This window comes from Aedes aegypti, chromosome 2 (genome assembly GCF_002204515.2).
Source record: "Aedes aegypti strain LVP_AGWG chromosome 2, AaegL5.0 Primary Assembly, whole genome shotgun sequence".
Classification (NCBI taxonomy): domain Eukaryota; kingdom Metazoa; phylum Arthropoda; class Insecta; order Diptera; family Culicidae; genus Aedes; species Aedes aegypti.
The window spans coordinates 173,426,655-173,443,872 of NC_035108.1; the positions used below are offsets into that span (position 1 = coordinate 173,426,655).

At 38.7% G+C, this 17,218-nt stretch overlaps 1 protein-coding gene across 2 annotated transcripts in view; it reads left to right on the plus strand.

Annotated features, from left to right (window-relative positions):
* The first annotated feature begins 4,588 nt into the window (after positions 1–4,588).
* LOC5566015 (serine-rich adhesin for platelets) overlaps positions 4,589–17,218 on the plus strand; it is a 552,340-nt gene continuing 539,710 nt past the window's right edge. Inside the window, exon 1 of one of the 2 annotated variants that reach the window (XM_021843181.1) lies at positions 4,589–5,772. The gene's annotated coding sequence lies outside the window, so the exon portion shown is untranslated. The remainder of the gene's footprint in view (positions 5,773–17,218) is intronic. The other variant, XM_021843180.1, reaches the window with a different exon arrangement.

Below are 17,218 nucleotides of genomic sequence, written 5' to 3' on the forward strand. Positions count from 1 at the left end.
CCGAAACCTCAGTAGTTGAACGTTTTGTAACAAATCACCGAAAGATCTGTAAAATTATCGAACATAACCATGAACAAATACTAAAAAATAGCCAATCCCTGATTGAACTCTCGTCATTTTGATCAAGAAGCTGGGATGTTACCCTTAACCTAGCTTCCAATGCATGAAGGTGATGTAAAAAAAAATAGAAAAGAGTAGCTTAATGTATGCCAGAGCGCTTCAAACGGGTTGTTCAGTCTTCGCTGAGTTGACAGCTTTTATAGCTGATTTTTTGAGTGTGTTTCTCCGACTACTGCGATTGCGTTTTATGCTACCCCTGGCAACACAGCAAGTAGTGCTACCACCTTTGTAGAAAAATAATGATTTCCCGCGCGATGCGGAAGAAGAGTTGCGTAGGATTGTAATGCGATAGGTCGCCGAGTGAAGTGGCGAAGTTTTTGTTAAGTTTTCTTTTTAAATAATATAAGTGTTAAAGTGATCGAAACGTGTTTTTCTTTCCACCGGAAGAAACGAAAAAGTGTCCGTAGTGGTTGTAGTGGATCCAGTCCGCCGGTGAAGTGTCCACCTCGAACAATTTGTGTTGGCATCCGTCGGATGAGCAACACGGGTTAACTGGAATTTGATGAAAATATTGCTGTCATAGAGCTGTTCGTCAGTATTTCAACTACAAATTAGATGTTTGCATAAAAACAAACAAACAGATCTACAGTATCTCTGTGAAATACTGGATTTTCTAACTAAAGTTTTTTTTTTCTTTTCTCAGCTTGCAGAAAAAGATTTCAAATTTGCAGAATATGTTATCAAATTTGAAAGATGCTAACGACATTCATTCAATGGCTCACCGGCTATATAATGTGCCTATGGATAAGAACGAGTTCGAGGAGGAAAAAATCCGAATTCAAAAGGCAGCTGAAATCAATGGATATAACAAGTTGTTTGTGGAAAAAATTCTCCAAAAACACAAACGTAAAAAACACCGCCGCACTATCACGACGCTGAAACCAGATACAGAAGACATCAAACGAATAAGCCTCCCATTTTATCCAAAAATCACAAATCCGATTAAAAACGCGCTCCAACGACAAGGATTTCAAGTTGTGCACAAAAGTGAAAACACTCTGCTTGACCTTCTGTGTAATCTAAAGGATAAGGTTCCGCCAGAAGAACAGTCAGGTATATACCAAATACCTTGCAAAGACTGTCCGGCGGTTTACATTGGTCAAACACGTCGCAAAATGAAAGTACGTTTGAAAGAACACAGAAGTGCGGTAGAATCCAGTAAACCGAATGAATCAGGGGTGGCAGCACATACTGCAGCTTCCAACCACACAATCAATTGGCAAAATGCGAAGCTCATTAAAAAAGTGAGGAAACCTATACAGTTGAACGCTTGGGAGTCAATGTTCATCACGAATACCCAGGAACCATTGATGAACGAAGATGACCCTCCCATCACATCGTGTCTGTTAAATCTAGCAGACACGACAATTACGTAACATCTCTTCGACCTGGACGAGTACGAACACCGTACGAAAATACAGCGTAATCAGTCGGACATTGTCCCGAAGATGGGCTATATCGCGCCCGAAACCGGTCGACGAAAAGGTAATTTTTAAAACTTTTTGACGATTTGTAAGAACGATAAGTGTTATGTCTTATCTCCGTCGCGTCTCGTGAATGTCTAACGACATTATTGTGCTTCATCAGATAATTGATCATTTTTAAAAGAGAAATAAATAAATCTGAAGAAGATTCATAGCAACTAATGCCACTGGACAAACAATAATTTACCATCAAAAAAGTTTACATATTTTTTTACCTGTTAAAGAAGCAGCTAGAAATGAGAAACTTCAAAACTTTTTTAATAATTGAAGGCAATATTTTGCTACAGTTCGTAGGGCTTAGAAACTCAGTAAAACAATTGAGTGAACTTCCGGCCTTTTAAGTGAAGTTCACCCAGTCAAGCTCTGATATATTCATCTCAATAAAAATCAGCAATACAATATAGCAGGTGATTCCTATGATGACAATCCACATTACTCAAATTTTCTGAAAAACACCTTTCATTCGATGTTTCAGCTATAGATCCCATTAATCAGAATAGTCTTGGCTGTTAGTTGTAACTATCCCAATGCCTGATCAATTATTAGAACAATTCGTTAGATTTATTATATGAGAGGGTAATATAAAACTTTTCAAAACTCGGTTGTCATAACTTGAGAAGACAATGAAAAAGCTGGAAAATGTATAAAATTAAATATATTTTTCGCGACCCACCAGACATCACCTCACGACCCCCCAGGAGGTCGCGACCCACAGTTTGGGAAACTATGGTCTACGCCAATGCAGCCTGGTCGGTTTGAAAAAAAAAAAATATATTGAAGTCCGAATTTAAGAGTACTTTGGCGTACATAGTGAAGGCTCTGGCACCAGAATGGACTATTTTTTAATTTTTATAAATTATTCTGGCGCCAACAGTGAACTTCTGGCACCAGAATGGACTGTTTTATAATTTTTATAAATTATTCTGACGCCAACAGTGGAACTTATGTGCAGTGAAGCCAAGGAATCAGCGGCGTCCTGCATACTGGTGGAACGACTGACTCAGCACCCTTCGCGCAGCCTGTTAAGAGCCAGAAGACGCGTGCAGAGAGCTAGATCCGGAGCCAGCATGGAAAGTAACCTACCGGCTAGCTAGAACTGCGTTCAAACGGGAAATAGCGACGAGTAAAACGAACTGCTACAAGGAGTTATGCCGGGAAGCTGATGCAAATCCCTTGGGCAACGCCTATCGAGTAGTGATGGCGAAGATCAAGGGCCCAGTTACCCCAGCTGAAATGTGTCCCGACAAACTGAAGGCGAAAGTGAACGGTCTCTTTCCTACGCATGCTCCAACCGCGTGGCCGCCCACACCGTACGCTGACGGAGATGAAGAAAATGCCGGTATACAAGTGTCTAACGCCGAGCTGATTACAGTTGCGAAAGAATTGAAGCTGAACAAAGCTCCCGGACCAGATGGTATCCCCAACGTAGCGCTAAGGGCAGCAATCTTAGCGTCCCCAGACATTTTCAGGACAGCGTTGCAGAAGTGTCTAGCGGAAGGCTGCTTTCCAGACAGATGGAAGGTGCAGAAGCTGGTGTTGCTGCCAAAACCGGGAAAACCGACAGGAGATCCTGCTTCCTATAGACCAATATGCTTGCTGGATACTCTTGGAAAACTTCTTGAGAAGTTTTTTGTGGAGCAATCGACTGTATATTCTGGAGAAGGTCATCCTCGGCAGGCTGACGATCTACACGGAAGGCGAGAATGGATTGTCGAAAAGGCAGTTCGGATTCCGTAAAAAGACTTCGACGGTGGATGCTATTCGGGCAGTCATCGCGTGCGCGGAGAAAGCGTCCAAGCAGAAGAGGAGAGGCAATCGATACTGCGCAGTAGTAACAATAGACGTCAAGAAAGCGTTCAACAGTGCCAGTTGGTAGGCTATCGCCGCAGCCCTACACAGAATGCGGGTTCCAGGATATCTATGTAAAGTTCTGCAATGTTTCTTTCAGAATCGGGTACTGGTCTACGACACAAACCAGGCACGGATGTCAATCGAAGTCACGGCGGGAGTTCCACAGAGAACATCCATTGAGGAACATGATGTACGATGGAGTGCTAACCTTGCCACTGCCGAATGGAGTCGAGATCGTCGGGTTCGCAGATGATGTCGTTCTTGCGATAACTGGTGAGACTGCGGAGGAGGTGGATATGCTGACGGCGGAATCGCTAGGCACCATTGAACCGTGGATGACTGGAGGGATACTTTCGAGGTGGTCTGTCTACCTCGGATCCTTGCTGACGGCTGAAAACAACGTTAATAGGGAAATACAAAGGTGCATCATCTGTGGAAGTCGTGCCTTCCATGGGCTCCAGAAGAAACTTCGGTCAAGAAAGATTCACCCCCGCACCAAATGAACGATCTACAAAACGTTCATTAGGCCGATAGTTGTCTACGAGCATGAAACATGGACTATGTTCGAGTAAAACTTGCAAGCTCTTGATGTTTTCAAACGCCGGGTGCTTAATCTTCGTTGGCGTACAGGTGAACAATGTGTGGCAGCCACGGATGAGCTCGCTCAACTCTACAGTGAACCCAGTATCCAGAACATGCTTGTAGCTGGAATGATCTGGGCCATTTGCCGGAAAATAGCTTCGTAAAAGATGGTGTTCGCTATGAATCCAGCCGAAACAAGAAAGCATAGGCAGCAACGAGTCGAGAATGGAGGAAGGTGGCCATGAACTGAGTTGTTGGCGAGGTTTTATTAAGATATGAAGAAGTAATAATTATTCCAAATCCAGTTGAAAAAAAGACAACATTTATTCACTCTCTAATAGAATTCCACGATGCATGTGTTCCACTAACAAATGACCACCCCTACTGGGACGCATCACATTCATTTATTCACACTCTACGCGACTACGCCGTCGTCGTCTGCACTGTCATCTCTTAAACTCAGCGAGAGAAGCGGTCCGCTTTTGAACCCAACATTAGCGCACAAATTCTGTGCGCGAGAAAGTAGACGACGACAGTAGTTCGAGTTCTTGGGGCGAGAGTAAAGTCAACCAAACACACTTACACCTCTTCACATGTACGGTTTTAAGTGCGTGCCTTGCTGAGTGTGGTTCGGAAAATACACCTTTTTCGGGGAAAAATCGCATTTTCCTGCGGGTCGCGTGTGCTTCGGTCGGTCGGTCGGTCGATTCGTGGAAAACCAACGTGGAGGTTGAACACTGATAACGTGCGGCGGAGTGTCGAATCAGTTTTGTGTGGATTGTAAGCGGCTCAGCTGATCGTGAAAAGTGTATTAGAAGTGTATCGGGAACCTTGAAGACGAAGACGAAGAGAACGAGGACGGCGATAGTGCTCGTGGGCGAGGTTCGGGTCGACGTCGGTGGCGCGGGTGGTTCGCTTCGGAAAAGCGCCAGGCGATCGAAAATATGGGCGATAATTGGCACCCTCGTGGTGGAATTCGCGTTCGTTGTGCACTTCTCCTCGGGGGTCGACGGCGGAGTGAGAGGAAAAAAGTGCGAAAATGTTATTAAACTTGTTTTGCGCCCGTTTTCGTCGTCTTCCAAGATCGCCTTGGTGGGTGGAAGGATGAAAATTCTAACCTCACTTTCTGCTTGAATGGTTTCGTTTCGTGATGCGAGGAGAAAAAAGAAAAGATCGGCTCCCATGGTCGACGGTCAATCAATGAAAGAATCCTGCTTTGAAGATCGTGTTGTTTATATTTGTGAGAAGCAATACAGACCAAGTGATGTGTATTGTCAAAGTGCTATTGAATGAAAAGTGATTCGAAATGATTTTTCTCAAATACTGTCTCGAGTTGAGGTTAGTTCCCGAAGGCGAAAAGAGCGAGACAATTTATTTATATGTGCAGAAATAGAAGAAAATAAAAAGGTCTAAAATATTTCAGCACTCGCGCGAGTAGCTCGCGTTTCCATCACACACATCTATAGTCGCTTGGGACAAGAAGCGCCGAGCTCAGAGTCAGACGGCCAAATATTAATGAAGCAAAATAAAAATAAACATCAAAACAGCATAATAAAACTCCAACTATTCGTACGTAGGAGCCGGGCGGGAGCATTTCTGTCGAGTGCTAGGTGTGTGATTCTGACGGCATAGTCTTTGGGCGGCAGACAGAAGAGGTCGGAGAAAGATCGCTCATCAGGCGCATCGTTTCAAGCAAACTGCAGTCGGCGATAGCGGTGAATGAAGAAAGTGCATGGTATGTGTTATTTTGGTATCGTAAATTGTGGCAGTGATGCCGAAACTAGTAGAGCAAAATGTGCAAATATTATTTACGTACCGCAAGTATCTTATAGTTAAGTACGTTGGTTTTCAAAACCCTTCTACAGTCCATTGACACATGTAAACAATTAGAAATAAATCATTTCTAATCGAAAAACTAAATGTTACATATAGTTTGCAATATGGCTAAATTGACAAATTGATGTGAAATTTGCGGAAAAGTTACCCGTGTTCTCAATGTGAATCGAACTCACGACTCCTTGTTCACTAGATAGAGCGCGTAACCCCTACAGTATGAGAGGACCCATGGGCGCAGAAGTTAACCTGATTTCAACTCGTGGACCTTTTTCGGAAGATTTAGATGTTCATCCAAACACAACGCTTTCTATTGTATATACAATGCCTAGGCGACAGCGCATTATATTTATATATTAGGTATTGAAAAATTACACACTGCTTGCCTACGACGTGCTGGACGAGAATTTTATAATGTGTGGCTCCAAATAATGGGTTGCGACGTTCTCAAATAATCGGTTACGGAACATGATGCAGTAGCTAGATGAATACTTTTTGATTACGACTCGACTTCTAGTCTAGTACACGACACTGAAGACGGCCTTAGTCATGTGTAGTTTTTTGTTGATTAGAAAACACCACTTGATCCACTCAACGACAGCAATGTTTTTCGCCTACATTTGTTTCTGTAATAATTAAAAAAAAAACACAATTTGCGAAAAGGTTTTGCTTTTTATCAAATCTGATTACATTTATCTAGAATTGGAAATAAAATCAGCAATTGTGGATTGCATCCGATACTTTTCGACTTGTGATTTCTTCCATGTATCTATGATCCAGAGTATCCATAGTGTCTTCCAGAGTAGTCTTCCAAAAACCCAGCAATGCATTCAAGCCTAGGCCTGACCCCAAAAGTATCCTCAGCAATAATACAATGAAGTTTCTTCAAAAATTATAAAGGAGGCGCCAATGATCTCAGGAAATATCTAAGAAGAGCCATCAAGGATGTTCTCCGGAATCCGTTAATGATGTATGTAGGGATTTATTGAAGATATCTCAAGAAATCCATCAAAAATCTCGATAAAAATCACATTCACAGATCACATAATAGATTAATAGATAAAGGCATTAAAATAGTACTAAAATTACTTAGCAGCACTTCCACCGCATGGAAGCCCTATTACTGCATCATTCTTGCTTCTAAGCCTAACGCACACAGGCATTGAATAAGCTCTGTATTCGCATATAGAGTATGCTTCAATGCTATCCAGATATACCACTCGCAGATTTTATGACAGAGAATAGTGATGGTTTATATTGATCTCTTTTCTCCACAATAATATTCATCTTCTGTGGCAGACAGAATATAGGATTAGGACTTCAGCAATCCAACATTACGGGTGTTGCAGGTTCGAGACGCAAATGAGGAATTTTCATCATCGTATAACATGGATCAAAATATGGCAACCGTCGCAACAAAGACAAAAACGTTAAAAGTAATAAATATGTCATACAGATAATTTGAATAATTTAATTTATTTTTCTGTTTCCATCTTGATTAATTTATTAACCCCTCTACTAGCACCATTTAAATTTCGATCACTTTTTTCACAATTTCTCAAAAGACTTATCTAATTTAAGAATCCGTGTCGATATTGATCATTGGTTATTTGAGTGTTAAGATATTCCGATGATCCTCAGGGAATCGACATTCTCCATATACCGTTTTGCTTCAAAATCGGGACACATAAAACGAAGTGCAACTTCAAACTTCAATATTCTAGGCAAATTCATACATACTCAAGCCATACTGTTTTTCTACAATTTTTGTAGGTTCTTATTTGCTAGAATGAACAGAAAAAAACTCATCACATTTTTGGGGAATTTTTAACTGGAACAAAAGAAAACACAAAGTTTTGAACTGAAACTCTTTTGAGACCACCATGGAGCTGTTAATCTCATTTTCACTGAATACCGTTTTGATTCATATTACGGACAGCTTCAAATTCCGGACACCCTACTTTGTATGGGAAACATTTCACACGAAATGTTTCAATTTTTGTCGTACAAAAGTTCACACTTCCGGGGCTAATTTTAATAAGCTCTTTCCATAAAAATGTATGTTAATTTATAATGCCCAACTGCCTTAGTCGTTTCTTTAGTGGTTCGACGATTTCTATTGATGATTTGGCTTTTCTATTAATGATTTTCATGAGCTGTCCGGAATTCGAATCAAAGTGTCCGGAATATGAGGCAAAAGTGAGGAAGCGTCCGGAATAAGAATCATGAAAAGGCCCCACATTTTGATTTATTCATAATTATTCTATTTGCGGAAGCGTATTTTTACCCATCATTCGAAAGTTAATGGTTTCCGACGCTCGATAACGGGGAGGAATCATACAGAATGATTTATTTTGTATGCTCCATGTTGAGTTATAATTCACCGAGGCCTTAAGTGTACGTAATATGAATCAAAACGGTATTTGAATAAATTTAAAGGCACATTTCACTCCGTATCCAATGGTGTCCGGCTTTTGAAATAGCTGAGAAAAATGCTTCGTATTGCGGACGCAGACATTTGAACGTTTTAAACAATATTTTAACATACAATCCAGTAAATTTTACTATCTGTCGACGCGGATACACTTTTCTGTTTCTGTTAACCACTTTCATTAGAACAGAAATGAATATTGGATGTGGAATCTAATGTTATTTTGACCAGGCTTTGTTTACCTTAAAAATTAATTGTTTACCAGAGATTCAAATCAACGAACAATTAGGCACGCACAAATTTGTGTTTTTATTTATACAATTTAAAAACCTACTGCGATGCATTAACATTTAAAATGAACTTGGCAATTCAAAGAATCGACCTGTAAAAAAGTTTTACATTAATAATTGATTAAACATTATGAAAATCATGAAAACTTTCAAGGTGTCTGGCTTTCAAAGCGTCCGGTAATTCGATGCGAAACGGTATTGCTGTTTGCGTTTGACGTGCAAATCCAGTCTAACTGAGCTTCAAATGCGGTAACACAAAGTAACCAAAGGATACTTAGCAACCATGATCCATATCACCGCCAACCTAACAAAGAAAATCATATTTTGACTTCGCCTTCCTCGTTAAAAATCTTACCGCGTTTGGTGTTCCCGCATTTGATATTGAAATTTCAGAGATAACTATCCGTTCTGCGGTTGAACAGAAAGCTGCCGCAGCTGTCACATTACTGATTTTCGCAAAGCATCATCGCTCGGCTGCTATGATACCTTGGAAATCATGCTGATTGTTGTTTTCGGCTGTTTTTTCAAAGCTGCGGACTCTACTAGCATACTTTGATTAGATGGTATCGTTCAATGATACAATGATTCTTAAGTCTGCGGTAGAACTTTGACAGCTGCGGTAGAACTTGGCGGCTACCGCAGAACGGAAAATTTTCAAAAGAAACGCAATATTTGCATTTCAAACGCACACAGCAATAAAATTTGTTTGGCGACCATTTTGTTGTACAGTTATTTAATAAGTTTTAGGCAATTCCCGCCTTAGGAATCTTGCTGTTATAAAATTTTGAAGTTTACATGTACAGGGCGAAGCACGTGTCAAATGTAAAAATTGAAATTGAAACTGCGAAAAGAAACCATTTGCTCCTACAAGCTGCGGAGCCTCGAAGGCGAACTGAACTCGAACTGAACTCCAAAGCACATGGGATAATCATTTCGCAGTCTAAACCAAGGTATCTAGAAGGGAGGTAGTCCAACATTTCAGATTTCCCATTCCGCCATTTTGAAATGTCAAGTGACAGCTGGCGAGTTTGTTTGATTGTGTTGATATCAGATGCATGACGTGACAAGGGGGGTATAGAGCGTTTCTTTTATATTCATATGTGTGTGGTATACGCGGAAAAGTACCTGAATTTCCTTACTGTGTAATGCACTGATAGTAGAACTCGTTGAATACAACCGTTACCGTCAGACGGCAACACCGTCCATGGCACATCATCTCTTTCATCATCTTCTTCCATTCACTTGAAATATTTGAAATTCCGGACATATTGTTGTGCCTGCTTCGAATTCCGGACACTTTTGTTTCAAAAGCCGGGCACATTAATTTTATCGATATTTACTCATTATAAACTATTATATCGTTATGACTCGAAATCCGGACACTTAAGCACCGGTCTAACTTCAAAATCATTCATATAATTAATGATATCTGTTTTCATAAGGTACTGTGATGTTTCGCGACGGTAAATGTTTATTATTTAAGATGGTGTAATAAAAATAACGATTATTTATTTATTATTTATGCAAGAAACGTTTAAATATGCACTCACTCATTTCTTAATGAAATTTGTAAACAACAAGGCCAGTAAACGTCAAAGTCCCATGCAAAATCAAAACAGTGCAGAGCCCCATTAAGTTGATTCGAAATCCGGACACTTTTGCTTCAAATTCCGGACACTACTTTTTGACGAAATATTTGCATATTTTTTACAAAATTCAACTCACCACTTCTACATTTAAAGATTTTGAACAGTTAACTATACGTAATCACAAAAGTATCGAGTATCGACAAACTCTGAAGCTACCAGAAATGTATAGGCAGTTTTGGCAAAATCGATTCTCTCACTTCATGGCAACCTTGAGATATAGTCCAACACGCAATGAAATGTGTAGAGTATCGATACGCATTTTGTCCTTTATTTTTATTAATAACTAGTGGTCCCGGCAAACTTCGTCTTGCCATCAAGTAGGCTGTTGAAAAACGCTATGGATCGTCCCATACAAAATGACAGTTCCGTGCACTCTCGTTTTTCAAACTTTCCCGGTAATTATCCTGGAAGTTTTATACACACAAACACGTCAGAACCCTTGACGAACAAAACGGAGGAAGAATCATTCAAATGCGTTGACCCGTTCGTAAGCCATTTCGTGACATACAAACACCAATCCATTTTTATTTATATAGATACATTATCATCGATACATTAACATCTACAACATAAAACTTAAGTTGAAGAATAGTTTTGTGCCTAAGTATTATAGTAAATTGAATTGATTTCAATCAAATCTTAGGAGTCAATCAATTAAAACTAATTTTATTTTGTGAAAGGTCAGAATAAAAATTTAAACATTACGAATATTTGGCTCGAGAGAAAGTAATGAAAATCACCAATATAGATTCAAATGTTAAGGACTATTGCTATCGGTGCTAAATGCCTGCAACACAGTATTTAAATTTGTTCTATTTTTATGGCGTATAGTACTCCAGAATTTTCAAACTGGCGCCTACCTTCCTCTAAAAATGACATGGAAAGTTCATTGAGCATTGAGTTCAATGATTTGCTCGTCAGCTTGTTGCTTAGTAGATCAAACTACTCTGGTGCATCAAGAGACTAGGGTTTGACAAACTTCCACGAAAGGAACGAGGAAACGTAATAAGATACCCGAGTAAAGTTGGGTTACAAAAAGTTAACAAATTGTGTTATCCGATAACAAGCATTTGATAACTTTGTTTGCTCTCATTTTGGTTGAATGAGCAGGCAACATAACAAACCTGATAACAAAAGTTTATACTAAAGATACCATATAAATATCTCATTGTGTTATCATTCGGAACACATTGAAAACATGTTTCGTTATACAGCCAATTTTTCTCACTGATAACTCATTATGTTATCAATTAGTTATAAAGATCGAATTTTGGTAACAAACATTTGACGTCATTCACCCGTCGATGACATCCTCGATCTGACAGCTCAAAATTCGTAGATAACAAGAGACATGAGGCATTTGGTAGGTTTCGCGAGGGGCAATAATAAATTGATTTTATTCACACTGCACGTAATATTGCTGTTTAGCTAATTTATATTCACATGGATTCCTACCAACCATTTTCACTATCATTTCTCTATTTATTTATTTTGCTACTTATGAGTTTTAATTCCATGCTTAATCTTCATGATAAAAATGTGTCCGGAATTCGAAGCATCATATTTTTTGTTTAGAAATCCGATATTTCTTGCCAAAATCTGTCGGTCAAGGATTTTCACTTCACTGCCTCGTACCGTTTTGTCTCATATTCCGAACACTTAAGGACAACAGTGACTTCAAATGGATCTGATAGGCATAAATTAGCTGGTATTTATGAAAATTTTTATTCCCACGCCAAGACTAACTATTAGCTGTTGGGTGTACCGATAAAATTGTTAATTTAAGCTTATTTAGTATTGTTTTAAGGCAAAAGTATGAAACAACATTTTGATTCAAATGCCGAACACTGTTCTCATTCTGTCTCATATTCCGAACACCTTGATTCAAATTCCGAACAGCGCTAATAAAGCGTATTCAAATGAAAAAATTAGCAAATAAATTTATCAAAACTAGTTATACTGGTCTCAAGCTTAAGAATCGTCACTACTCCCGAGGTATAAAATAGATTGAAAGACGTTAAAATTGAATTGCAATTGCCTGCCATTTCCTTGTAATTTGATGACATATTTCAGCGAAACATTTCAACTGAACCGCCATACAAAAACAGAGTGTTCGGAATATGAGTCTGTTCGGAATTTGAGACAAAACGGTATTTAGCAACGCTATTTAACACTATTTATTAGGTTTTCATCATCACAGCCAACTTTAAATAATTCCACTAGTGAAGATATGTGTGAATTGCACATTCTACCAATCTTAGCTAGTCTACGAAGAGAAGATTAAACTAGTATTCAAATTGACGTGATTTTGTTTTCCATTTAATTTTGATAATTTTTACCGCCTACTGTGATGTACATACAGTTAAAATGTTAATATAAACTATTAAAAGTAATGTGTACATTACAATTTATATTCAAAATTGATCTGGCTTACCATAAATGATCCAAATGTTCAGAGTGTCCGGCTTTCGAAGCGTCTGGGAATTCGATGCAAAACGGTATTTATGTTTGTTGGAGTAAACATTCCCTAACAACCCTATAGAAACGGTAGAGTGAGAAATAGTGTGCACAAACCCGCCAGTTTTCACTTCCACCTTCCCCGCTGCCAACCACACCGCGCACTCAGTGACTGCTTAGATCGGTAAACCTGTCATTAAAGAAATCTTGGTTTAAAATTCGTCCGGATATATGAGATATATGTTTGACACATACAGGGGATAAGCAAAATGATTGAGATAGGCAAAATTTTGCCTAAATTCAAATGCTCATAACATTTCGAAAAATGGCTGAAATTGGATGATTCTTGAAGCATTCGATGGCAAATTTGGTCTACTTTCAGGGATTTACTTGGCCATGCATATTGGCCACCGGACACCGGAGATGTTTCTGATTTTCCGAGGTCATGTACAAAACACCTTTTTTCTGTCGCTTGTAATTTTGTGCGGTGTGACGTTCTATGGATGTTAACATTTTTCCAAGAAACTAGATCCAATCGAAGATTGAATGCAGGTGGACGCAATAAGATTCGTAGGAAATCTTCCGAGATATGGCCATTTCCGTAAAACTTGTTCCGGAAAACATGATAAGTCACGTTTGTATTTCCAATCATGTATATATCAACCGGAACTATATCCAAGTGGGCATCAAATTTTAAAATGATGCTTCCGGGAATGTGTTCAGAACCATTAGATGCTCTGACCAATTTATAATGAGTTCTAGGTGCCCTGGGGGAAGTGGTCAATTAGGAACATGTGCGGTGAAATATCAATGTGGATGTCAAATTTTACGATTTTTGAACGTGATGCTTTCGAAAGCATATTCTGAACAACTGGCTGTCCTAACCACTCTATAGTAGGTTCCAAGTACCCCGGGGGATGTGGTCAATTAAAAAATGTCCAGAAATATATCAGTATGGGCAACAAACTTCAAGATTTTGAAACCTGAGGCTTCCAGAAGCATTTTTAGAACAACCATCTAGTGGAATTAAATGGTATAGTACTAAATTCGGTTTTTTCATCTACTTATAGGTACTCTACTAAACAGCTCGAAGATTTATTATCATTAATGTATTGTTCCGAAGAGTGAATGTCGGAATACGATAAAAACTCTGTAGTCTGAGAAATTAATGTGAGTTATGATTACGCGTCGGTCCCCAAGGAATTTTGGAATATCTCCGAAAAAAATGAAATTTGTCTGCCTCCTGGGGCAGAAAAGCGCAGACTTTTTTAAGCCGACCAGACCCAGTTACCCACTGGAATAACTCCGGCCACAGGAACATTCCCGAGATCCTTTGGCCACTTTTAGAAACTAGATATGTGTACAGATCGGGTTAAAGTCCTTCTCAAACAACAACAACAACAGATATGTGTACGAATATACTGACAAAAAATAATTAAAAGTCGTTAGCTGAAGTATTTTTAAAAATATTACAGAATTTATTCAGAGAAGTTCACAGAAGAGTTTCTGGTAGAACTTTCAATGAAATACCTCAGTATTAGATTTGACAGAATCAATGATTTTTTGGAGGAATTGCGAAGTAAAACTTAACTTTTGAAAGATTAAGTAACATTTTTAGGCAAATCCAGAAACATATTCCGAAATCAACTTGCTAATAAAAAGTAGACATAGATAGAATGGATGTCCACCAGGGAGAATTCGCTTTGAAAGTATGAACAAGTCCCACAATATTATTTATCAAATTTCCAAGAGATTTGCAAAAGTACTGAAGCGACGAATATTTCTTAAGGAATTAGATTATACAAAAATTTCATAGAGAAAATCAAAGAGTTTTTTTGAAAAATGTTGCTGCAAACAATAAGATTTATGGAAAAATTGTTGTTTAAGCAATATATTTATTCATGCGAAAATACTTTATTAATTGAATCAAAATCAAAGAAATAATTTATTGCTGGCATAAATTACTATGGTCGATTTTGTTACATTTTTTTCACACCAGGTTGGAGATGTCGATTTGCATTTATCGGTGTCCGGCCATTTGGCCGAACGCCGTTTGGCCGAATGCCGTTTGGCCGAACGCCATTTGGCCGAATGCCATTTGGCCGAAAGGGTCATTTGGCCGAATGCCGTTTGGCCGAATCATGAACAAAAAAATCAAATTACATCAACGCTGATGTGTAGGATTCATAAGTGTGACCCAATAACTGATAAGCTAATTAATTTGTTGATTTTTATGATGTGACGGGACATCATGTTTGCCACTATATAAGAGCTCCAAGAGACCCTTTTATTCAGGACGAAGTTGTGAACTCCACACTTCACGTTAAGACTCTGAGGTGATGATTGATTCGCCACTGGATTACCAATGGTGTAATAAGGTCTCAAGTGTTTTTAATGATTTCATCAGAAATTTTTCCTTCTTTTAAACATAGGCTTTTCTTTCTAGTTATACTGGTTCCATTACTCTCGGCAATGATTGACCTTATATTTCAATTGGGAATTTTTCCTTCTTTAAATCATCGGCAATTCTTTGTTCTTGTACTGGTGAAATAAATTATTATATGCATTGCATTTGTTTTAATTTTCATAAGAGATTTATCCTTCTTTTGTTCATAGGCTGTTCTTTCAAGGGGGAAATATTTTTCGTAATTAATTTAATTAAAGCTTAAAATACGTTCTTTTCAAAACATATTTTTTTAGCTCAAGGGTTAACTTACACACTCCGAAAAAATCATGCGATTTTACGTCTTTTGGATGCACATAAAAGAAGCGAGCCGAATGACGTGAATTTGATGTCAGAACTATGACATATATTACTTAGTACGATTCGAGGGATCGAAGCAAGTCGATCCAGCAGAAGGACGAGTTAGTAAGTTTTTTCCGTGTTTCAGTTACTGACAAAAGTTAACTACAAACGCGATGCCAAAACATCTGCTGGTGGCTATGACCACTAGCATAGCATTGAAAAACTGCTTACATTTAGGATGTTCGTCTTTCAGCTCTGACTGTTTCTTCAACTAACACTAAAAAGCTTATGTATATAAATGATGATATTTCCTATTTTTATGAATAAGCTGAATAAGTTCTTTGAAATTCATAATAAATCCATGCTAACTGTAGTTCACTTTTGTTTTCAATTTCGGCCAAACGGCATTCGGCCAAATGGCATTCGGCCAAATGACCCGGAACCGCATTTATCGCATATAACAAGAAGCTAGTTCTAACAGCAACCAATTGATCGACAGCCGGACGGTGAAGCTTTCGACTATCGCGCGATACACCGAAGTCAGAACCGCCACGCTGACGCTGTGTAAGACAAGCGAGGTTTGCTCACTATAGGTCTTCTTCTTTCTTCTCAGCTTAGTGTTCTTTTGAGCACTTCCACAGTTATTAACTGAGCGCTTTCTTTGCCAATGTTGCCATTTTTGCATTCGTAAGTATATCGTGTGGCAGGTATGATGATACTCTATACTGGTCTCAAGCTTAAGAATCGTCACTACTCCCGAGGTATAAAATAGATTGAAAGACGTTAAAATTGAATTGCAATTGCCTGCCATTTCCTTGTAATTTGATGACATATTTCAGCGAAACATTTCAACTGAACCGCCATACAAAAACAGAGTGTTCGGAATATGAGTCTGTTCGGAATTTGAGACAAAACGGTATTTAGCAACGCTATTTAACACTATTTATTAGGTTTTCATCATCACAGCCAACTTTAAATAATTCCACTAGTGAAGATATGTGTGAATTGCACATTCTACCAATCTTAGCTAGTCTACGAAGAGAAGATTAAACTAGTATTCAAATTGACGTGATTTTGTTTTCCATTTAATTTTGATAATTTTTACCGCCTACTGTGATGTACATACAGTTAAAATGTTAATATAAACTATTAAAAGTAATGTGTACATTACAATTTATATTCAAAATTGATCTGGCTTACCATAAATGATCCAAATGTTCAGAGTGTCCGGCTTTCGAAGCGTCTGGGAATTCGATGCAAAACGGTATTTATGTTTGTTGGAGTAAACATTCCCTAACAACCCTATAGAAACGGTAGAGTGAGAAATAGTGTGCACAAACCCGCCAGTTTTCACTTCCACCTTCCCCGCTGCCAACCACACCGCGCACTCAGTGACTGCTTAGATCGGTAAACCTGTCATTAAAGAAATCTTGGTTTAAAATTCGTCCGGATATATGAGATATATGTTTGACACATACAGGGGATAAGCAAAATGATTGAGATAGGCAAAATTTTGCCTAAATTCTGCCTAAATTCTGCCTATATCGTGTGGCAGGTATGATGATACTCTATGCTCAGGGAAGTCAAGGAAATTTCCTTTACGAAAAGAACCTGAACCGACCGGGAATCGAACCCAGACACATTCAGCATTGGTTCAGAAGATTTTGCTTCATGTTAAATTGTTTATTTTTTATTGCTTATTTTTATTATCATGAATCATCCCCCTGACACTGGAGGAGGCCAACCCCCCACCCCCTTTCCCCCTGTTCCCGCCA